General features: G+C 38.9%; 1 protein-coding gene and 1 non-coding gene across 17 annotated transcripts in view; both read right to left on the bottom strand.

Annotated features, from left to right (window-relative positions):
* The window catches only part of SIPA1L1 (signal induced proliferation associated 1 like 1), a 410,731-nt gene that overhangs the window by 319,873 nt on the left and 65,320 nt on the right, over positions 1–25,538 (bottom strand). For 12 of the 16 annotated variants that reach the window (XM_073011118.1, XM_037984201.2, XM_073011119.1 and 9 more), the window contains one exon: positions 2,345–2,411. The exons of the other annotated variants lie outside the window; for them this stretch is intronic. The gene's annotated coding sequence lies outside the window, so the exon portion shown is untranslated. The remainder of the gene's footprint in view (positions 1–2,344; positions 2,412–25,538) is intronic. 16 annotated transcript variants of the gene reach the window in all.
* Positions 17,637–17,707, bottom strand: LOC119619170 (small nucleolar RNA SNORD56). The gene has a single exon (XR_005235603.1). It is a non-coding gene; the product is annotated as a small nucleolar RNA SNORD56 (small nucleolar RNA).

Below are 25,538 nucleotides of genomic sequence, written 5' to 3'. Positions count from 1 at the left end.
AATATCATTAATACATCCGGGCACGGCAGCTCACACCTGTAATCCCAGCACTTTAGCAGGCCGAGGCAGGCTGACCATCTGAGGTCAGGAGTTCAAGACCAGCCTGGCCAAAGTGGCAAAACCTCATCTCTACTAAAAATACAAAAATTGGCCAGGCACGGTGGCTCACGCCTATAATACCTGCACTTTGGGAGGCTGAGGAGGGCGGATCACAAGGTCAGGAGATCGAGACCATCCTGGCTAACACAGTGAAACACCATCTCTACTAAAAAATACAAAAAATTAGCCGGGCATGGTGGTGGGTGCCTGTAGTCTCAGCTACTAGGGAGGCTGAGGCAGGAGAATAGCATGAATCCAGAGCTTGCAGTGAGCCGAGATAGCGCCACTGCACTCCAGTCTGGGCGACAGAGCGAGACTCCATCTCAAAAAGAAAAAAAAAATTAGCTGAGTGTGGTGGCACATGCCTGTAACCCCAGCTATTTGGGAGGCTGAGGCGGGAGAATCACTTGAACCTGGGAGGTAGAGGTTGCAGTGAACTGAGATCATGCCATTGCACTCCAGTCTGGGAGACAGAACAAGATTCCATCTCAAAAACAAAAAAACAAACCAAAAAAAACCATTAAGACATATGAGAATTGCACTGAAGGTGCACATTTCAATAACATATAGCTATTCTGGAGGGAAAAAGTATATCTAGAAAAACAGCTTCCAAGGTTGAGGTAAAAATCACAGGGCACTCAATAATATGCACTGATTTTTCTTCCCTCTTGAAGTACCAGAGCAGAGCTACATTCACAGAGCATTCCTGCAGGCTGCTTGCTTCACCATTAAGCAAGTCTTGACAGTTCCAAAGATGTTATGTTTTCAAAGACAGTTTTTCAGTCGTGTTGCTATTAAAAGCCTGGATTTTTCAAATGGCTAAAAATTACAGATTATCTAAAAATCTTAGAGTCCACCTCTATTAAAGAAGAATGAGCTGGGAATGGTCAAATAAATGTAACCCAGAAAAGTGTCCTAATGTACTTTAAAAACATTTTTTAGAGATAATGATTCCCAAATTTCCCTTACTGAAATTCAAGGAAGGTCACAAATAGCAGCCACTTTAAAAACAGTGCTCCAATTACTCATCCCCTAAGCTCTGCACAAAGGTTTATGGAGGGGAGATGCTCAGATAACTTGAGCATCTGTTATAGGATGCAGTCACTCCAGAAGAGCTGACTCCTTAGGAAATTTTCTTCTGACAAAGCAACAAATAAGAAAAACTCCAAGGTCTTTGTTTCAGCATCTGGCTGAAATCAAGGTTAAGGATAATGAAACTTACACAACCCCAGAATGTAATATATGACAGTATTTTTGGCCTGTAGAAAAGGTGTCTTCCTTAATCTGCATTAAGCTGTTGCTTTTCTCAATGAAAGAATAACCTTTTGCAATTGTTGAAAATGTTTAAGAAATGTCCACAAAACTATTTGAGTAGGCCTAGGATAGAACTAGAATTCTACCTAGGAGTAAGCCAGTACAGTCGCTCTAAGAGCAATAGTAACGCATATACCAGTATACGTCAGTCAAAGGGTAGATCATCTGATCATTTCTCAATTATTCAGCAAAAGCTTGGCACCCCAAATTATACACCAATGCATTAGACTTAACAAGATTATTAGACCATGGGTTGAAGTATAAGCTCTCACCAAATTTCAAGAAATATAGAGAAGATTTTTAATGCATTCACTATGGAGGGAAAACATAAATATGTAACAGAAAACCTTCTTAAGTAGCCAGAAAATTATCCAAACTATTTCGTCTGCAAAGATGACAACACTGAATTCAGAAATCAATGACTAAAACTGCACAAGCATTTCCCATATTTTCCTTTTCCATTTCAAAAAGGGAAAAGCCAGTGGGCAGAAAATATCAGACATTTGATAAATCAAAATTCTGCTATAAATAGCAGGGGTCTTTTTGGTTTTTTTTGTTTTTTTCCATGAGACGGAGTCTCGCCCTGTCCCCCAGGCTGGAGTGCAATGGTACAATCTTGGCTCACTACAACCTCTACCTCCCGAGTTCTAGCGATTCTCCTGCCTCAGCCTCTCAAGTAGCTGCGATTACAGGAGTGTGCCACCACACTCAGCTAATTTTTGTATGTTTAGCAGAGACGGGGTTTCACCATGTTGGTCAGACTGTTCTCGAACTCCTGACCTGAGGTGATCTGCCTGCCTCAGCCTCCCAAAGTGCTGGGATTATGGGCATGAGCCACTGCGCCTGGCCAAATAGCAGGTCTTCTAAGAATGACAGTTTGAGTGACATTTCCTCCCCGCAATGTGACTTTGGAACTAAACCACCAACTCACCTTATTCCATTTCAAAGTTAGTAGTAAATCTTGCTTTTGAGTCCAACTTCAGGTAATCTCTCAAAACCTAGATTAAAACAATTATGAACTTTATTAGTAGTTATTTCCAAATTTTGAAAAACACACAACTATACCTCACAATAAGTAAAAGGGTGAAAAAAAACCACCACTACTAATCAAATCACAACTGTGAAATTTTATACTTTGTCTCTAAGACCTTCTTTAATTGGTAATCTCTTTATATGCAGCTCAATACACATTTATTGGGCTTTTTTTTTTTTAAGACAGTGTTTTGCTCTTGTCGCCCAGGTTGGAGTACAGTGGCAAGATCTCAGCTCACTGAAACTTCCACCTCCCGGGTTCAAGCAGTTCTCCTGCCTCAGCCTCCTGCATAGCTGGGATTACATGTGTGCACCACCATACTGGCTAATTTTTGTGTTTTTAGTTGAGACACGGTTTCACCATGTTAGCCAGGCTAATCTTGAACTCCTCACCTCAGGTGATCCACCTGCCTCAGCCTCCCAAAGTGCTGGGATTACAGGTGTGAGCCACTGCACTGTGCCCCGCCTCAACACATATTTAAATTTAAGCCAACCAACAGCCATTCCCACTTAAACAACAAATTCTTGCTTGGCTATTCATTCAGTCTGTCCACAGACTGCTGCTACTCAAGGATCTCACCCTGGAAGCTGTATGTATAAAAGAAAACAACAACAACAACAACAAAGTGCTTTTGATGAGCTGGTCCATCACATGCCTACGGGAATCACTATTCCAAAATACTAGTTCTCTACAGGGAGCAATTTTGTGCCCCCAGGGGATATCTTGCAACATCCGGTAACATTTTTGCTCATCACAAGTGAAGTGGTGGGGGGGACAGACACACTATTGGCATCTAACATACAGAAACCAGGGAAGCCGCTAAACATCTTACAATGCACAGGACAGTCCCCTCCAACAAAGAATTATCCTGCCTAAAACGAAAATAGTGGTGAGGTTGAGAAACCCTGTTCCGAAAAAACCAAACACTCTGTGTATTTGGAAATTCCAAAATTCTCACACTGCTCATTTCAGATCACATAATAAGCTCCCACTATAGTCGTATTTCCTACGAATGCTAAGCTTATTGGTTAAAAGAATACCCACATATATGCCCAATAGTAATCATCTACAGCACATGTACCAATTTCTAAAATGTATTCAAATAACTCAGACACATCCATAAGAGCTTCCAATAAATAATTTTAAACACTATTTCAAACTATGTAATTGCCAAACTCTGTTACCAATCACATAAATTGGAAGCTAAGAAGAATAAAAATCATGAGAACTTAGTTTCACTCACAGATATTCCCAATTCCTACTGAGGACAAAAAGGGAAGTTGCTCTTCCCAGCCTATCAACCTGGACATTAGGACTCCCACCTTTTATTCAGCTAAATAAAAAAGCACTTCAAACAAGACTTACCAAGGGCCTATCATGCCCTCACACTATGATCTCATGTAATATGGTAGAACGGAGCTTGGTAAGACCCCGCAACACACCTTTCCTACACTACCATAACCAAATCATACAAACATCGGAAGAAAACTGTGGGTAAAATAAACCTCTAAAGAAGGAATGTCCAATCTTTTGGCTCCCCTGGACCACAGTGGAAGAATTACTATCTTAAGCCACACATAAAACACACTAACGATAGCTGATGAGCTTTAAAAAACATTGCAATAAAATCTCATAATGTTTTAAGAAAGTTTACAAGTTTGTGTTGGGCTGCATTCAAAGCCATCCTGTGCCACATGTGGTCCGTGGGCTGCAGGTTGGACAAGCTTGCGCTAAAGGATATTCTGAGAGTCAGATATCTAAGACAACAAAACCTGCTGTTTTTACACAACTGGCCTACAGCTTGCACCCACGGAATAGGCGAAGAAATCTATAACACTCAAAATATATACTTCATTTTGTTAATCTTTAATTAATGAGCTATAACTAATTATATAAATAAGACATGCCTGGCAGCTGATCTGCAGTAGTAATCCATTAGGAACATGAATAAACATGCAAATTTTAAACTCAAGCAAAAGGACAGGATTTATGAACACACTTAGAAAGATTCCATCAGAATTACTCCATTCTAATTGAACAAGATTTCCATATGTGGCAAATGGGCTTATTCTAATTAAAGTCTGACTTTGTCTTCAGAATCCTCAGTGTACACAGGAACCACCCACATCAGGCTCAACCACAGTAACTCGAAGCAGCAAGCGGACCAGGGGCCATGGGTAGCGGGACAGAGACCGGTGCTCACACCCCAAAGCACTAGAAGCACCAGAAGGTTTGGCAGTCCAGGTAGAACCTGTGCCAGAGGCAGGACTCCAATCAGGAGCTCCCACTCATTGCAACCTCTGGCCCAGCCAACTCCTTGGGAAGCTTTGCTGAATGCCGTGCTTATCCAAAGCTGAAACGGAGTAGAAGAGGCTAACATATGTTCTAGATTCAAGGTGCCTATGAAATCAGTGTAGAGACTACCACACCTCCACTACAGAGAGAAGACAACTGGGGAAGGCAGCCCCAGTTAAGAGTTAGACAAACAATGACAGGTTCAAGGACAACTTTTCAATATCCATCAATGGCTAACAGAACAAAGCAATGCTACAAAGAAAGGAAAGCCCAGAAATTACTAGGAAGGTTCAGAAGTAGTAGTGCATGATATGAAATTTAACCTCTACCCCCATTTTTTTCTAGATTTAAATTAGTCCTTAAATAAAAATTCATAATAAAGTTTCAAAACAAACATTTTTTTCCTCTCTTAGCAGTAAAATATATTCAGTTCCAAAAAAGAAAGGTTGCTCAATTTCCTGTCAAAAGCAATCAGGAGAAGGCCACCTACACTGTAAAAGCAGCAAGAAAAAAACAAAACGCTAAAGAAAAGTCTGATGCGTGGGCGTATACAAAGTGCAATGTAACTACCACCCTGAGTTTTCAAAAGTTCTTTTCCCTGATCATTCTGAGAAATATGAAAATTAGTATAACTGCTAAAGAGAAGTTTGACCTCCAGTCTATTTAAGGAAAACAAGCCCTATGATGGATCTAAGTCGCCTCAAAGGAAGACAGGTATGGAGGGAGGGGGGAAGGAATTCTATGTATTTAACCTATGGTTTTCTGTACTGAGGGAAAAGGGGAGATTCTGCCAAACAGACAATTTGCATGTAATGTTCTCACAGAAAGAACATTATTCTGACAACGAATCTTCTCCTTATAGCCACCCTTAGCCCCACCCTGACTCACACAATTTTCTGGACTAGAACCATCTTCATCCAAGGCTGAGTATTCTTAATCTGAAAATATGAAATCAGAAATACTCCAAAATCTGAAACTTTTTAATGCCAACGTGACTTTCAGTGCTCAGAGGAAATGCCCATTGGAGCACTTCAGATTTCAGGTTTTCAGATTAGGGATGCTGAACTGGTAAGTACACTACAAATATTCCAAAATCCGAAAAAATTAAAAATCCTAAACACTTCTGGTCTCAAGCATTTTGGATAAGGGAAATTCAACCCATATGTTTAACCCTAAACGTTTAGGGGCTAACCATTCACAAATATGTATATGAGCTGACTAGATTATGATTTAGCTAGAGCATCACATTCACCACTCTACCAAATGCCCTCACCCTGCTTATACTTTCTGAAAATGTGAAATTCTAAGACAGGCAATCAACAGCCCAGCACTTTGAAAAGTAAACTAAAAGCCTACTGAAATATGCTTAATACTAAGGTAGACACAGTGTGATGAAATAAGAAAGAAAGAAAGAGCTTTAATGGCTCACCAGCGGATTGAGAAGAAAAGAACAGCATACACAAAGTAAGTTAAAATTAAATACAGTATTGTCATTGAATACAATGAGGAACCATATTTTTGTAAACTACACTTTCCATTCAAAGAAGCAGTTTGGCACAAAGGCAAAATAGATGAAGGAAATAAATAATGGGCCAAGAATGTATTAATGTGATGATTATAAATATTAAAATACAGCATACCAAAAGACAAATCAGGATGTATAATAACAAGAAGGCCACCATGGTCGGGTAGTTTCAAGACAAGGAAGCCCAACAAGCAAGTCCCTTAAACCTTATAAATGACTTTGATAAGCTAACAATTCTGTTATTAAGTCAACTGTGAGAGGTTTTGCTTTGTTTTACTTTACAACTTCAGACCAACCTACAAAAATGTTGCAAGAACACTACAGATAACTTTTTTTCCTGAACTGTTCGAGACTAAGTAGCCAACGTGATGGCCTGTCACTCCCAGAGTTTATAGTGAGTAATTTCTATAAACAAGGGCATTCTCCTACAAAACTACAATAATGGTGACCATCAAAAACCAGAAATTAATACTGCTGTTATGCTGTCATCTACTTTACAGCCTAGATTTGACTTTCTCCAATTAGCCTAATCCTTTTATTAAGAGGTCCTTTCTCCAGAAGAACCCAATTCTTTACTAAAGGTGAAACCTAGTTTTCAACTTTCCCTTCCCTATAAGAGCAGTAAATCTGGCTCCCACTAACGTCAATGTTTATTTATTGGATTTATCCGTCACACCACATGTCATATAATGCCTTCCCTACCTGTGATCTTGTATCAGAAACAGCCAGTCTCTCTAACCAAAGGACCCATAACGAGGTGGCCTGGCAAAACAAAAAGTTTGAGACAAAAACCACTCTACTCTAGCCACACCACGGAAAAAAATATTCAACCTCACACCCCCATCCTATCATCAACGGCCAAGTGGAGAGCCAAGAGTTCTACATTCACCTGCTTCTGATGAGGCACCCTTATTTACAGACTACATGTAAGAAGATAACACTTTTACAGAGCCCAAATGGGCAAAACTAAGAATATATTACTTATAGATACACTCACTTTAAAAAGCAAGAGAATGTTGAACCTGCAGTTCAGGACAGTGTTATTTCCAGAGGGAAAGAGGAGGAGGGGTCACAGGGGAACACACAGGAGCTTCAAAGTAAAACCTGCAAGTGCTAAGCACGAGTTCCTCGACATACAAGATTTAAGCCTCGGCCAAACCATGAGGACGTCTTTAGGAGGGTCCCAATTTTGCATCAGAGATTTGAGGCTTAAAAATGTTAAGCCCATTGCCTGTGGTCACACAATTAATAAGCAAGTGAGTGCTCAGATGCAAGCCCACAGCTGTTTGACTCCAGCCTCTTCCTGCTCGCTCCCTTCCTCAACACAGAGAAAAGACAGGCAGGAGAAATGCAGCTGTGATTCTGAACTAACTGGTGGCTTCTAAGGGAGAGATTCCTACTGTACTTCTAAACCATTTCTCAGAGGGTTTTAGAGTAAGGGAAATGCAGTTCCAAAACCGGGGGGGAAAAACACCTTCCTGAGAGCAAGGAAAGGGGAAAGGGAGTGGAGGCACAAACCTGGGCCCTGCTTGGCACTGCAAGAGCAATATGAACAATCCTCGAGCAAGAGTCCCCATCACATTCCATAGGCTACCAAGTTGGTCCCAATTCAGTTACTAAGTAAAGGCCCTGGGAAAATCTTTTTACTAGTTGTTTTTGTTTTCTTTTATTCTGAAATTGGGGGACAGGAGAGAGAAGACCAGCAAACCATTCGTGAAACTCTAAACATAGCCTAAATATGGTAAAACTATAAACTGCTTAGCCCTCAGCATGAAACATGAAATTAGTGACAAAATTTTGAGTCTTTCTGAAGAATTCATATAAAGGAATACGAAGGCAGAACAATGCTTCTCTGTAGCAAAGACCAGACACTTGGGAAGCTTAAATGCCACTCTACTATCTGAGGATGTTTTAAAACTGTTTTCTAAAAACTAAAAAGATGGAACTACATAAAAAGATAACAGAAGCAAAAAAAATGTTATTGTCTTCTCAAAACATCAGAAATAACTGCATTCTAACTGCATTTCTGGTAGAGGTATCTCCAGAACCCATCAAAGTCATTCATAACAACTCACACCACCTGGAAAAATCTCATGATCAGCACTGATGATTTTGTGACCTTAATTCATCCTTTCTAAGACTATATTTAAAAGGGAATCAAGCCTTTCCATTGTTGATTTTCCATTGTTGGTGGAATATAACTGAATCCAAGATAATTTTAAGCCTAACCTCGCCTACAAAAAACAAAACAAAAAATCCTGCTAAGCTCCATCTCCCCCTGCTGTCAACCTTTTCTTTCTAAAAAAGAAAAAGTCTAGAAACAAGGCCATACACCAAAGAAAATGCTACAGAATAAAAGAAATAAAAGGACATACAAAATGGCATAAAAATAATTCACCAGCCTGGACAACATGGCAAAACCTTGTCTCCACAAAAAACATAAATTAGGCAGCCGTGGTGGCACATGTCTGTAGTCCCAGCTAATTGGGAGGCTGAGGTGGGAGGATCATTGGGGCCCAGCAATTCCAGGCTTCAGTGAGCTATGATCACGCCACTGCACTCCAAACTGGGCAACAAAGTGAGACCCTGTCAAGAAAGAAAGAAAAGAAAAGAAAAAAGAAAAGAGGGGAGGGGAGGGGAGAGGAGAGGAGAGCAGAGAGAAAGAAAGAGAAAGAGAGAAAGAAAGAGAAAGAAAGAAAGAAAGAAAGAAAGAAAGAAAGAAAGAAAGAAAGAAAGAAAGAAAGAAAGAAAGAAAGACAGAAGAGAAGAGAGAAGAGCAAGAGAAGAGAAGAGAAGAGAAAAAAGAGAAGAGAAGAGACAGGAAGGAAGAGAGAAAGGAGTGAGGGAAGGAGGAAGGAAGAGAGGGAGAGAGGGAGGGAGGGAGGGAAGAAGGGAGGAAGGGAGGAAGGGAGGGAGGGAGGGAGGGAGGGAGGGAGGGAGGAAGGAAGGAAGGAAGGAAGGAAGGAAGGAAGGAAGGAAGGAAGGAAGGAAGGAAGGAAGGAATTCAAAACTCATGTAAACTTTATGTTGCAGCCTAAAACTGTTTACAGTATATCAAAGCCAAGGCATGTAAAGTCATCCTCTGAATACAATAAGCAGGTGGTGAGAAGCACAATCAAAAATAAATCTCACTAGATAAAAAGGGAAAGCATTTAATAAACAACCGGACAAGGTGAAGAGTATTTTTTATTAAAAGCTTTTTCGTTACTTTCTTCCACCTCCCGAATTTGAGTGAATCTCCTGCCTCAGCCTCCCACATAGCTGGGATTACAGGCACGCTCCACCACCCAGCCAATTTTTTTATTTTTAGTAAAGGCGAGATTTCTCCATTTTGGCCAGGCTGGTCTTGAACTCCTGACCTCAGGTGATCTGCCTGCCGTGGCCTCTCAAAGTGCTGGGATTACAGGCGTGAGTCACCGCGCGCCCTGCTACTTTAGTTACTTTCTTTATGAAAAGTGATCAGGTGCTAATGAATTCAGCATCTGGCATTAGAAAGACAAGAAGTCATCCTATAGAATATCTCAATGAAGAATGCTGAATAAATTCATCCACAGGCACTTGTTTCGTTCATCCTACTGCATTAAGCTCAAGTTGTCCCAACACAACTAACAATTATCCTTGAAAATTTAAGGAGAATAGCTCAGCTTTAAAACAAACTTAAAATCTAGAAAAGAAAAGAAAACATATATTACTTCAACTTCAAAAAAGGGAAAATCCTGAAACATATTGAAGAATTTCTTTGTAAACTCCTAGATAATGAATTTTGGATAAAAATCAATATGGCTTATTAAAAAATAAATCCTCCCAAAGTAATCTAATTTACCGTTATTGAGGCAACCCTCTTATCAAGGGACCACAAGAATTGTATTTCTTAACTTAAATATTGATTTGACAATGTATGAAGACACAAGAAAGGTGTTCTTCCCAGAAAAGCATATCCCAATGGTTCTTCAACCCCAAGTCATAAAAATTTTTCTTATTCTTCCTTTCCCTGCAATTCTAAACAAAATTTCTGCATAGACGGAGACAAGCAAATGAAATGACTGAAAAAAGGCCAAAGAAGTGATGACAAGATGTCAGTGGCACCCATATAATCATTATATCCCTTGCAATATATGTGTACAGCATTTTAGAAATTTTTACAGGTTAGTTATCTTCATTTTTGAGGCTTCTCCATCTCAGCAGAAGTTCATCTTTCCAGCTGCTCAAGCTAAAAACCTACAATTTATTTACATTCTTCTTTCACACCCCACATCCATTCTGTCAAGACCTATAAATTCTACCTCCCAAAGACCATCTCGACTCCTTTACTTCTCTCCATCTCCACTGTCTTCACCATGGTTGAAGTCACTATTAGCTCTCGACTAGACAGCTACCCCTGATTCCTTATTAATCTTCTTTCTACCCATGATTATTTTCCACAGAGTAGTCAGACTGACTTGTTAAAAGGTTAGTAAACTACATCTTATTACTCCCCTGCTTAAAAGCCTCTAACGTCTTCCCATGGCCTCAGTTGTCAAGAAATGTGAAGAATGTAAAAATTCTACCCTACATGTGAGCTAACAAGTTAGCCTGCCACACAGCTACACGGATGCCTGCAGAAGACATGAGACTCCAGGGTCAGAGACAAAGGACATTATTACAGCAGTAGCAGTGGCCAAACTATCAGTATTTTTTCGTGCTAGTCCCTTAAGCCTCAATTCCCACCAGGTGACACAAAGAGAACAAGATGACATCAGCACAACAGCAGGTTGTGTCACAGAAGAGTAACTCCAAGCTTAGTGAAATTGACATCTTTTATAATGGGCAGTAACCTTGCCAGGCCTTTACCCCAAAAGGAACATTCTCTTTCTCTTCCAAGGCCATTCACGATACAAATCATCCTTGAAAAGATCATCCAGAGGGCAGACAATCAATGTAGAAACACAAGAGACAAGTGGAGAACTGTCCTCCAACATTAAAGTAAGCACCAAGTTTCTTGCTATGGTCTATAAGGATCTACATGATTAGTTCTTTCTCTTCAATTTCATCTGGAACATCTGTCTCCCCAGCATACTCACTCTAGCTCCACTGGCCATCTTTGATGCCTTCCAATAGCTAAGTTCTTTCATGCCTCATGTACTTTGCCTGCACTGGTCCTTTTGTCAAAAATGCTCTTTGCCTAGCTTAGGTGTCAGTTCCTCAGAAGGACCTTTCCTGGTCAGTCTATCTACTTAAGCAGCTACCCTCACTTATTACCTTTTTACCACTTTGCTCACTCATTCATTTGTGCAATAAGCATTTACTGAGCACCTGCTATGTACCAATCATTGTTACCACAGGCACAATAATTATTTTTGGTACTTGTTTATTTACTGAGTCTTCCTCAAGGTGGAAACCTTGTCTTTTTATTCATCCTTAAATGTCTACAGCTTAAAATTATGCATTCATTAAAAACTCTGTTGAATAAATGAACAATTATTACAATACCAAGAATCAAAACATTTGCAGATTGGTATGGGAAAGCAGCCTGACACTGCACAAGTATGGAATTGGAGCTAGATGTCCTAAATTCAAACCCCAGAATCATCATTTAATGGCACCCAAGGAATTCTACTAAGTTCTTTGTAAAATGAAGTCCTTTCCTACCTAACTCACAAAATTATTGTTAGGATCAAATAACAGAATTTAAATGGAAGCCCTTGCAATGCTAAAAGTAATTCAAGACCTGTAACAAGTTAATAGTTAATATACGCCTACTGTGAGGCTGGTCCTACTACAGAAACTTACAATAAAAATTTATAACTTAAGCGAAATTAGAAAACACTTTGTTCTTTAATAAATTTGAAGGTGGAAAATGGTTCTTCCCCCATTACCCTAGGCTCTGTAGCCCAGGGTGGAGTGCAGTGCAGTGGTGCAATCTCTTATCACTGCAACCTCCACCTCCCGGGTTCAAGCAATTCTCCTCAGCCTCCTGAGTAGCTGGGATTACAGGCGCCTGCCATCAAGTCCAACTAATTTTTGTATTTTTAGTAGAGACGGGGTTTCACCATGTTGGCCAGGTTGATCTCGAGCTCCTGACCTCAGATGATCTGCCCACCTCGGCCTCCCAAAGTGCTGGGATTACAGGTAGGAGCCATAAAAGGTGAGTTGCCTTTACCTGATCTTGATCCTAAAATATTAAAAGAATGCTTTTTGGTTACCAAAGTTATTTTTAAGCAAGCCAATCCAATGCAAATTTAGAAAAAGTTGACTATAGTTATACCCCTGAGTGCCAACCTTCAAAACAGAATTTCTAGTTTTCTGGCAAAAGTCATGAATCTATAAATTTTAAGTATTAATTTACTGACTTTAACTGAAACCAAAACAGTCTCTTCACTGTGAGGTGGGTGGGTGGGTGGGTGGGTGTGGGGGTGTGTGTGTGTGTGTAGTCAAGGGAAAGTAAGCTTCATCCTATTATAGATACAAAAGAGTAGTTTCAGAGGAAAGGCACCAGGTGGCCTACAGGAGGAAATACAGTCATCATACTGAAGAGTGAGCAGAGGACTGGGACTGGCAACTAGACTACAAACCAGACCATCAACTTGGACAAGCTGCACAGCTGGCTTGAGCTCACCCATCCACAAGCTCATTTTCTATAACTTCATGATAAAATTACTCAGAATTTAATTTTGAAGGGTACTGCTTCTATGATCTAACACTGAAGTACAAACTGATAAAAAAACGACAGCCATTTTTAAAAAGCAGAATGTGGAAAGAGTATGATAAAGATTCTTTTTTTTTTTTTTGGAGACGGAATCTCAGCCTGTCGCCCAGGCTGGAGTGCAGTGGTGTGATCTCGGCTCACTGCAACCTCTGCCTCCTGTGTTCAAGCGATTGCCCTGCCTCAGCCTCCTGAGTTGCTGGGATTACAGGCGCCTGCCACCACGCCTGGCTAATGTGTTTGTATTTTTAGTAGGGACGGGGTTTCACCATCTTAGCCAGGTTGGTCTTGAACTCCTGACCTAGTGATCCACCCACCTTGGCCTCCCAAAGTGCTGGGATTATAGGCGTAAGCCACCAGGCCCTGTCAAGATGCTTTTTATATAACATTTTTCAAACTCATTATACATATATGTAAATAACTAACAGGTACACTGTGCTAGCAAAAAGAAGGCATATGAATTGGTACTTCTAAAACTTAAAATCACAAAGAAAATATTAAATTGAGGCAGAGAAGTACATGAAAAGTCTGTTTGGCACTGCTATGAAAGACACTCAGTTTAAGAAGAATGGAGACAGATGATCTACAATGTACAAGGCCCTATCTCTACAAAATGAAATTCTAAAACCTAGCCTGGTGTGCACCTACCATTAATACAATGCCATTAATACACTGCCTCTCGATTATAAGTTAATTTTCAGTGTGTTCCCAGCACTATATGAATGAATGAGACTCATTATTTCATCTAATTCCTATAACACTCTTGCAAAGTAATTATTAGCTATATATTTTTTTTAATTTGAGAAAAGACTCCTAAGAGTTAAGTAACTTGGCCAGCGTCATACAGTTAACTTAATAACAGGACAAGCAGTGATTCCACCCTAAGTCGCTTGATACAAAGCCTAGGTTTCTACCATTGTATTATGCAGCCTCTACCTTACAGTATTTACAATAATTGTAATTTAGGCATAATTTATAAATTATTAGTTTACTGTTGACAATGTTACATAAAAATGCATGTTATTAACAACAAACTGATAAAATGTTTATTTTATATTTTTTCAGAAAAAACTGGAAAAACACACAAGTAAAAAAAATCTTACGATATTTATGAGTGATAAGATTACTGGTAAATTTATTTCTATTTCTCTGGGTTTTCCTTAATTACGATATATAACTTACCAAAAGTTAATTTTTTTCTTAGCATTCATTTAATGTTTTATATTTTTAGTTATGCCTATCTACCTTAATTAAATATAACTTTTGCTAAAAATATTGGGATAAATGGGAACACTAACTGAGGAAAGTAATGTAAAGAAAAATGTTTTAGAGCACACACAAGCTACATTTCAGGACAGGTATGTTTCTTTCTGTTTTCTGGAACCTATCAAAACTAAACTATGATTGTAAAACATGATAAAGTTTAATATAACTGCAGAGTTGAACAGACAAACAACAAAGAAAAATACGCCATACAATTACATCAGACAGCCTTTAAGTAACACTAAAAAAAAAAGAAATAAAAAACAGCCTTTTTATTTTATATTTATGCAAAAAAGAATAAAGATAGTAAAAGAGGGGTATTCAGAATCCCATAACTTGGAGGCAATGTTCAAGGAAAATTACTAAAACCAGCCAAGTCAGTGTAACTTGAGAAGAACACCCTTGGAAACTACAGCACGAAATCTTCTTGAAAAAATATAAGTTTTAGTGACTCTTCAGGCATTTGAGCAGATTAACAGTAACCTGAACAAACTACTTAGTGGCTCTGAAATGTTGTTTAAGCTAAACAACAACTCAGACCATGAATACCCACAAGCAATCAAATTTACTTTTTAAAATACATACTCTTCTCATTTTGCTCAATGACCCCATATCATGTTCACTAAACCTCTTTGGAAGCACTGCTCCTTCGTTGTGGAGGCTGCAGCAAGTGCAATCTGAAAATGGGAGGTACATAAATTTCATTTCCCTAAAGGAAACTACCACTCTACTACTCACTGAGTAATATGACAAGAATTTAGCATCTGTCTTAGAAGTCATCAAGTGATATGCACTCTAATAGAAGCACAGGATTAGGAGAGCAGAAAAGGGGACCTTCAACTGTTTCCAAAATGCTTTAAGACCTGAAGCAAATATGACAAAACATTAAGACCTGATGAAGCTGGAAGGCATTATATTATTCCTTATCCTTTCCAGTTTGTTTGAAATATTTTAAAATTAAAAACAGTAATGTTTAATATGCATATATTGACATAGATATTAACATATATAACAATATATAAACATATATACATATGTATATATTAATATATACATATTAATATGTGTATATAACATACATATAATATATACATATTAACCTGTATAATAGATATACATATTTATATAGTATATAAAATATATAATATATATGAAATATATAAAAATATATAATATATAAAATATATATATTAATATGTGTACATATTATACAGGTTAATACAACACTCATTCCTCCTAGTATATTTGAATCAATTAAAACACACATACGATCTCAACATCCCTCCAGCCTTATCTGTGCCACCTGACCACCCAAGGCAGCCACTGCTGACGTGAATACCAAACATTTCCTAAGATTCAATTTGCTCCTTTGCAAAGCATGAATTCATAAAAAGTGCCATATGATAGGATAAAAAAATAATTCTTTTGATTTATTTTGGTAATGATGCCAAAATAGTCTTAAGTCCCCTGAGATGGTTTATGTGGATGCCTTCAATCCACTTTTAAAATGAAAATAAGCAGGTTTACTTCTTGAAATGGCACAATTCCAGAACAGATAGTTCCAATCCCCCAGAGAAAAGCACAGGTTCTCAAGGCACCTTACAAAGTATGCCACCTACTTTTCACGCCAGAAAAGTCACTTTTGGTATTAAGATGACAAGAAGATATATTAATGGCAAGTTCAGACCTTTAAAAAGTGAGTTCTTGGGCTGGGTGTGGTAGTGAAGCTGATGCCTGTAATGCCAGCACTTTGGGAGGTGAAGGCATGTAGGCAGATTGAGCCCAGGAGTTTGAGACCAGCCTGGGCAACATGGTGAAATCCCAACTCTTAAAAAAAAAAAAAAAAATACTCTTTGTGAGGCCAAGGCGAGTGGATCACTTTGGGTCAGGAGTCAGAGATTAGGCTGGCCAACATGGTGAAAGCCCGTCTCTACTAAAAATACAAAAATCAGCCAGGTGTCATGGTGCACACCTGTAATCCCAGCTACTCGGGAGACTGAGGCAGCACATTCGCTTGAACCCGGGAGGCGGAGGTTGCAGTGAGTCGAGACTGCACCACCACACTCCAGCCTGGGTGACAGAGCAAGCGTCTCAAAAAACTAATAAATAAATAAGAAGAAGAAGAAGAAAAGGTGTGATGGTTTGCACCTGCACCTGTAATCCTAGCACTTTGGGAGCAGAGAAGGGAGGATGGTTTGAGGCCAGGGATTTAAGAACAGCCTAGGCAACACAGCAAGGCCCTATCTCTACAAAATAAAATTCTAAAACCTAGCCAGGTATGGTGGTGTGCACCTGTGGTCCAAGCTACTCAGAAAGGTAAGATGTGAGGATTGCTTAAGCCCAGGGGTTCGGGGTTACAGTGAGCTACGATGGTACCACTGCACTCCAGCCTAGGCAACAGAGCAAGACCCTGTTTCAAAAACAACACAACAAAAGTGCGTTCTTAACTGTCTTCTCACTGAAAGAACCACAGCCTATATTTGTATGGTGCTTTTGACTACATGGGCAAAAGGCACTACGTGGAAACTACTCTCATTTATAGGAAACAGATGAGGTGAATAATACAAACATCATCAACTGCCTCCCTCTTCCCTTCATTAGATTTTAAGAAACATTCGGTTAGTGACAAAATAAAAACTTGAAAAGCAGTTCACAGCTGAAACAGGACCTGAATATGCATCAAGGAACATGTTATGAGCATCATAGTGGTCAGTCCTAAATGACATGATTTCAGCTGTATGTTTCCTTATTCTCAAAAATCAGTGCTAAACTTACTTGCCACTCCTCAATGAAAGTTGACATCTATCTCCACCCTCACCAGCCAAACAGGTTAGATTTTAATTAAGGTGCAATTATTACTTTATTTAAGAATATGTACTTACTTTAATTCAAACACTTAAGAAACATCTATTGGGTATAAGGTTCTGAGCAAAAAGCTGTGGAGCTCCAAAGATCACAATGATCTTGAACTTCCTTTTGAAAAGTTCACAACCTAATTCACAGGGAAGGATATGTAAAAGCAGCAAGGACACAAAGTGTAAGTAGGTACCACTTCAAGGACAGCAAAAGAACACAAAGTCCTACTTTGTCCTTACTATCCATGTGGTATCTGTCATCTAGCTTTGGCCTCACCCTTCAGAAAGCCAGGGAACTCAAGTGCCTACTTCAACATCATTTCTGGCACCCATGAACTTGTGTGCTATCAATCATTATGAGATTACAAAGATGATCATCAAATCTCAGCATCCCAAGAGTGTCAGTCACAAAAGGCATGTCATTCAGAGTCACTGCTCATGTGTAAATATCCACTTTTAAATACAGGGAATACATTAATCTGAATGAAACTTGGAGGACTTGTAATTCTATCAGGTAGTTTAAGTGAGTACTCAATTTATTAATGCAAAAGAAAATGCTACAATTAGTTTTCACTCAGACCCAAAGTATCAACATTTACTAGGTGAGCTGCTGTTGACAAAAAATATTGCCATGATTGTAGTGAAAACATAATTTTACATATAAAAATAGTTCGAAACTTCCAAATAACACCTGGAACATAATAACCTTTGAAAATTAGTCTAAAAAAATGCAATTAAATTTTGGTTATTTAATTCCAGTTAGGCCATCAACCTTTCAAGAAAAAAAGAAACTCTGTGGTAATTTGTCACATCTTATAAAAGTCAATTAAAAGTAGAACACAAACTCTGCCACCTAAGATGCTAAAAATGCCTCACTGTATACTTATATAAGATGTACAAACAAGATGAAATAGTGGCTTTTATAATTAAAAGGCTGCCTGAACAAAAGAAATTTTGAATACCATACTTGGCAAATACTACTAACAAAGCACTACTCCATTAACAACCAAACTGCAAAGAAACTAGTTCATTTGCTGGAAGCAACTAGAAGGGCAAGGTGAGAGACTGAGGCATTGGCACTGGAAGGCTGGAACCATTCCACGAAGTTTTTAAATGACCTGCTCAGAAGCTTAACTTAGCCTGCAGGCAGTGAGCAGCTACCAAAAGGTTGATTAGAAATTCTCACAATCAAAACCATATGTGCCTGTATGCACGCACAAACACACACACACACACAAACACATTATTCCCTGCCCACCCTAAAGAAATACTAGTAATAAGACACTATTTTATATATATATACTAGTAATAAGATTGCTGCAATTTTTGAGGTGAGACATGACTGGGATCTGAACTGGGGTAGTGGAAATAAAGAAATGAATGTAAGAGAGACTAAAGAGATAAAACTGACAACACACGGAAAACAATGACATGTCATGATAGAGGAAAAATGGGACCAAAGTCAACTAAAATCCTTAGCTTAAAGGACTGGAGAAGATGGCTGTACTGTTGTCCAAAGAAAGAAATTGCACCATCATAAAATAAATACACTATTCTCAAAAACAGTATTTCTATCAAGATTACATTTGACCTTTGAAGTTATTAACAGTTATCTAGAACAGTCAGAATCATCCATTAGCCACACAGAGCCCAGTCCTAGAAAGAGACTCAGCTCCAAATGGGCGTTTTGAAATTTGTCCATTTAGTTTACCTTAAAAACCGTCAGTAAATAATTTAAATTTATCAAAAAATATAAGATATTCTACAGAAAAAACATTCCACAAATGGAACTAACTCAAGATTCTCCATAATGAATAGCATTTGCTCAATGAATTTTATAACAGAATCTAATTTTAATGCTCTTGTTAAAAGAGTTTTAGAATTAACTCGTTACATGGCATTTTAAAATATAGTAAACCTTTTTAAATGACACATGTAGCATAATATAACATATGGTAAACTACTAACAATGCTACTCAAAACAACACAAAATTATAGATATACAATGTAATTAGGGTTAATGCCTAAGAGCCAAGAAAAAATTTTAGCAAAAAATTATACCAGTTTTACCATACCACCTTCTTAATATTCAACCTCGGACAATTGACCACTTGGACCAAATTGCTTTGCAGGACATGCTTGTTTCTAAAGAGTAACAGACTGATCTTTAACTGAGAAAAAACACACAAATCCAAGTCAACAAGTCAAAGTACAAGGGCAAATGAACAAACAGGGGACAACAGTTTGCCAGCAGCATAAAAATCAGGTAAAAATAAGTGGGGCAAAAGAAACAAACACATTTTGAGGGTCTGCTAAAAGTCTGGCACTGGGCTGAGAAACCCAAGTGAACTGATTTCAGAACCCAGACACTCCCCTCTACCCCAAACTCACTATATAAAAAGTCTTTAGATAATTGGGTATAAATTTCAAGAGGGCAGAGAAGGCTTGGTAACCAGCATATCTATGGAATCTAGAACAGCACCTGACACAGAATAAGTCCTCAATAAATATTTACTAGATGCATGCATAAATGGATAAGTGGCTAGATGGCTGAAGAATGGATTTTTTTTTTTTTTAAATGATCTGGACCATGCATACAGAAGGAGATCCTGACACCTTAAGCAAGAGAGGACAAGAAATGTTCTCCAAGCTACTATGTTCCCTTCTCTAAGGAGCACAGGACATTACAGTGGAATGCAAAATGCATGAGCTCCATCATCAGACCTGCATGGGAAGCCAAGTTTCAGATGTACCCTTACTTTGTCCCCGGGCAAGTTACTACTCGGTGGCTGAAATATGTAGACTAATTCCTTAATCTTGAAGTTGTAAAAAGCCTTAAGTAAAATAACATATATAGAGTTTCTAGCAAGTACCTGGCACATAGTTTTCAAACTTAGTAAATATAAATCCCTCCATATACTGGGCCAAAGGAAACAACACTGGTGCTGACAGAGTCCTGGTCTTCAAGTCCACAAGAGGAGTCTCAGTGAAAGCAATCCAAGTGTGGTCTACAGCAGGACCAGCTCTTGAGTTTTCAAAGAGAGAGGGTCTTGCTCTGCCACTCAGGCTGAAGTGTAGCAGTGCCATCATAGCTCACTGCAGCCTCAAACTTCTGGACTCAAGTGATCCTCGCACCTCAGCCTCCCCAGTAGCTAGGACTACAGGAAGCCCCACTGCGCCCGGCTAATTGTTTTTTATTTTTTGTAGAGACAGGGTCTTGCTATGTTGCCGTGGCTGGTCTGACACTTCTGGCCTCAAATGATCCTCCTGCCTCAGCCTCCCAAAATGCTAGGATTATAGACATGGCCACCACACCCAGCCTTTCAGTCATTTTTAACCACCAATCCCAAAGCCTCACTCATCGTATTATGTAAGCAGCATAAACAGTCATGGTATGAGCCTATGTAGAACTCAAAAAGGAAAGTGGACTCTGCCAGTCCAATGAAACACAGAACAAAACAACACATGCTCTGTGCCTGACAATTTCACCCTTGCCAAAATTATGCCTGTTTTTCTTTGTTACCATGTCAAAACTTCTTTCTTGAAAGTATTTGAAATGTATTTTGTAGATCTGATGAAATTATGAATCATTACAAACTCTTTTTAAGAAAAATTTCCTAAGGGCCCTCTCCAAACTAAGAGACCAAAATAACTGCACATTTGGCTATAATTATGCCTTTGTACCATTTTCTCTTTCTTATTTCAATAGCATCGCATTATATAATGCAGCCCCATTATTAAACATGACAATAACACCCAAATTTTTTTATCCATAATTGAAATGATGAAAAGAATTTTTTTAACAAGCTCTAATACAGCTTCTTCTTTTGAGTTAGTATTAAAACGAATCATATAAATTATTTTAACTATCCTTCTCCTTACTGCTTATCCATCAGGTGAAGTCAGTAGCAGGTCACCTTAAGTTTATCTTAACTTTAGATGGTACCTTGGGCACATTATTCGACTATAAACTTCAGGAATATCTACAATGTTTTTTGCAATAGGAATCCACATCACTTAATTCAAACATGATTCCAAATCACTAAACTCAAATACACAGTTAAACAGTTTGTTTTTGGATGAGGTCATTTTATTCACTGCTGATTTTAAATGAACATTACAACAGATGTATATAGCAGGAGAGGCTGGATAATAGGTGAAAAGATCTGAATAAAGGAAGACAGTCACACCAGAGATGTTTCTCAAGCAAGATAGTTCTCTCTTATGCACAAGATCTGAGTATCATTCATCAAGTCTAAAGAATAATACATAAATGCAACAGGAGATTAATGACGTAACATTCTGGTAACTTCAAACCATTTTCTAGTTACAAAACAATAGCAATAGGGGGTTCCAGTTAATAAACAGACATTTGGAAATTAATGCTGTATAATTAACTGGTGAATGGAGAAATTTAAACTAGGGTAATAGGGGAGGCACACCCTGTTTTGATTAGAATCAGCCAGAAGCTATGAGAGAAAGGATGAGTGCCCAGTAGAACAACTCTCTTAAGAGATCTAGGCTGATATGTTAGCAGGGGATAAAGAACAAAATTTGGGTAGCAAGTCAACACCTTCCTCTGCCCTTGCTGGCTTTGATAGCGCATATATCCCAAGAAGCTTTCTGAAGATAACAATGCTGCCCTAGCAATGCAGCCACCTAGGAACAGGATTTGCTTATTCTACTATCAAGTACTTGTCTGCCTGAAAATTTACTTCTCACTGCTTGTTAACAAGTGACTTTCTAGTAGACATCAACGTTCAAAAAATTCTGTTTAAGCATACCAGATTTTCCAGGATCTGATCAGCCCTGGATAACCAGACCACTGGTGTTACTGAACTACAAAGCTATTATTTTTTTATTTTTTTAGAGATGGGGTCCTGCTGTGTCACCCAGGCTTGATGCAGTGGCATGATCATGGCTCACTGCAGTCTTGACCTCACAGACTCAAGTGATCCTCCCACCTCAGCTTCCCAAGTAGCTGGGACTTCAGGTACATGCCACCAATCCCAGCTGAAGTTTTTTATGGTGGGGTGTGGGGAAGATAGAGACTGGGTTTTGCCATGTTGCCCAAGCTGGTCTTGAACTTCTGGCCTCATGTGATCCTCCTGCCTCAGCCTCCCAAAGTGCTCAGATTACAGGCATGAGCCTACACACCCAGTCACAAAGCTATTATTAAAGCAAGTCCTGCTAGCATGAGTGTGGTCCAGTAAGATTTTATAAAACAGCTTTGGCAAACTATGAGCCCCACACCATATCAGAACACAGTCTGTTCTTCAATTGTCTATAGTGTGCACCCAATTTAATTTGGAACATTTCTTACCACAGATTTCCTGCACTTTCAAATACATATTAATGTCATCTTTCTTTACACAATTACTTATTTTAAATTTTCCTTAGCCTCATTTTACCCTTTTTTAGACCTAAGATGTGTTTCTTATTGAAAATATTATAATAACTTGACAATTTTTAAGGAGTATTATTAAAAGAAGGTAATCTAAAATACAACGTGGTCTTGTAGAAACTAGGAATCCCCCTCCATATACTGACATCCTCTCTACTGGACTATTTAATAAGGGAGTCAAGACAAGTACACTGTTACACACTTCAAAGGTTTAAATCAAACAATCGGTAAGTTCCACTATGTATTTATTATATCTCATGATGTTAAATTCCAAAGCCACAGCCACAATAAAGTATCAATATGGTAAGGCAAGTGAGAATTATATTCATTCATTCAAAAATTACTGAATGCCCAGAATGTGCCATTTATTGAGAGCTTTGAGGCACTGAAAAGTTAAACAGAATACATAGTCCCTGTATTCAAGGATTTTATGGTCTAGGGGAGTAAGCTAAATAAAAAGTTTCAATCGTACTGTAACAGAGGTATGTGTTCAGAAGTAACTCGAGCAAAGCAGAAAAACTCTACAGATGTTAACTTTTAAGCTGGCCCTGAAAGGAAAATAAGAATGTATTCAGCAAATAAGAGCAATGTTTAAGGAGAAGAAACAGCAAGGGCACTGAAAGGCTAGAAATCACATTATGCAAGGACTTCACCACCACTAGAACAAACAAGGCTCGGTGACAGGCAAGTGAGAAGAATGCGATCAAAGCAGAAGCCACATCCAGAGGGACTCTGCCATATTAAGGCACTCAGCTTCCATCCTACAGACTATGGGGAACTTCTGAAGCATCTGCCTGCACCAGAGTCTGACCATCTTCAGGAGATAAACGGGTATGGGGAGTTGTAGCTTTCCTGCGCTCCCGAAGCCTCTCTGGCTTCCTCTTGCTTGGACAGTTGAGACTTGAGGGCAGGGAGAATGGGCGGATACTCTTTCTCCAAATCTAAATGGACATAGGCTGAAAATCATCCTCAGGGTCCTCTTATACCCACCTGATGCTGAATGGCTTCAGATAATCTTTAACAGCGTGGAATCTTAGAATGGAAAGGGAACCAGTACAGCAGTTTACTTCTCACCTCTGCAAGAATCTGCTCAATATACCTTGATCTACTGCTACACACTGGAGAACCACAATGTCCTCCCTGTGCCTTCTTTCCCCAGAATCACTTGCTACAGTCCTACTAACTTGGCATCACTTGAATTCCTTTCTGAAACTGTCTCCCTCTCTCCTTAAAATGTACTCTCCTTAGAGAGTCACTCTTTAGAATGTACTCTAGTTGGTCAGAAGAAGACAAAAAGAACCCCCATGTGCTCTAACCATGGTAAAGTACCATAGGCACATTAGGTTCTCGGAGCAGAACATGCTATTTCTTGGCTAGCACCTACCTTTACAGAAGTACAGGACCTGGATCATTTTAAATCTGTGGTCAAATAAAACACCTGATCCTTGTTCATATGAACTGTTCTCATAAGCACCATTTACTTGTACTTCAAATCACGTATCACAGTTGTAATTTAACATTTATATGTGTGATTATTTAAGTAATGTCTACATTCCCAGCCTATAGACTAAGAATACTGAATGTGGCCGGGCGCGGTGGCTCACACCTGCAATCCCAGCACTTTGGGAAGCTGAGGTGGGCGGATCACGAGGTCAAGAGATCAAGACTATCCTGGCTAACATGGTGAAACCTCATCTCTATTAAAAATACAAAAAATTAGCCAGGCCTGGTGGCGGGCGCCTGTAGTCCCAGCTACTCGGAAGGCTGAGGCAGAAGAATGGCATGAACCTGGGAGGCAGAGCTTACAGTGAGCGGAGATCGGGCCACTGCACTCCAGCCTGGGCGACAGAGCGAGATTCCATCTCAAAAAAAAAAAAAAATACTGAATGAAGGCACAAAATTAATTTTTGTTAGCTTTTTTTTCAATTGCCTTTCCACTCTCATTGTCCTGTGAAGTCTTAGTATAGTGCCTATTCCAAAGGAAGGGTTCAATAAATGTCAGATAAAGAATTAGATACATACATTAAAAGATTACATGAAGCAAGATAAATATTAAGTGTCACTGCAGCAACAAAATTAACATTCTATAGAAGACCAGTGGAGATTTTTTTCATTTCCTCTCTGGAGAAAAGGTGTCATGGAGGAAGGGACATGCAAGCAGATTCCTGAATGGTGGGGTTTTTGTTTTTGCTTTTGTATTTTTTTGAGATGGGATCTCATTCTGTCACCCAAGCTGGAGTGCAGTGGCGTGATCCTAGCTCGCTGCAACCTCCACCTCCCGGGCTCCAGTGATCCACTCCTGCCTCCCGACCACAGGTGCATGCCACCATGCACAGCTAATTTTTTTTCTTCTTTTTTTGGTAGAGACAGGGCTTCACCATGTTGCCCAGGCTCTTGTCTGGGCAACAACTCCTGAGCTCAAGTAATCCACCTTCTTTGGCCTCCCAAAGTGCTGGGATTATGAGTAGTGTTTTAAATAACATTGAAACTAAAGAAAAATATTTGGGCACCAAAACAACTAATAAAACCCGTATTTTTGAAGAATAGTTATGTACATGGGAAAAATGCTCATAATATTAAGTTAATAAACAGGATGCAAGAGTATGGCTGCCTCTCCCTCCAAAAAACCCTGAAAGGAAATAGTTTAAATATTAATAGCAGTTGCTGCTGGGGTGTGGGATTACTGGTGATTTTTATCTTCTTCTTCATGTTTTACTGTACTTTCCAATTTTTCTATAATAAAGATTTTTATAATCAGAGAGAAAAATATTTGGATTGTTTAACTCATTTAGGATGAAACAGCTGTATCATTTTAAGTCTTTAGGTTTTATCAAACAGGTTTCTGGATCATTTTTTCACTGTCATACTTTATTTGAATGGTGTAAGCATAAGGAATGCTGGATAAGAAATTTCAGTCCCAAAGAAAATTACAAATTATCATCCTACCCCAATCTTCATAAATTGCATTTACTCTCTAATCTCCTTTTTGGAAAGATGGAAATCTTGACAATATGTGAGAAAGGACTTATATTTACAGGTAATACTAGAAAATCAGAAACTAGTACCAG

The sequence above is a fragment of the Chlorocebus sabaeus genome, chromosome 24 (genome assembly GCF_047675955.1).
Source record: "Chlorocebus sabaeus isolate Y175 chromosome 24, mChlSab1.0.hap1, whole genome shotgun sequence".
Classification (NCBI taxonomy): domain Eukaryota; kingdom Metazoa; phylum Chordata; class Mammalia; order Primates; family Cercopithecidae; genus Chlorocebus; species Chlorocebus sabaeus.
Note: the sequence above shows the minus strand (reverse complement) of the source record. Positions and strands in the feature narration are given on the sequence as shown.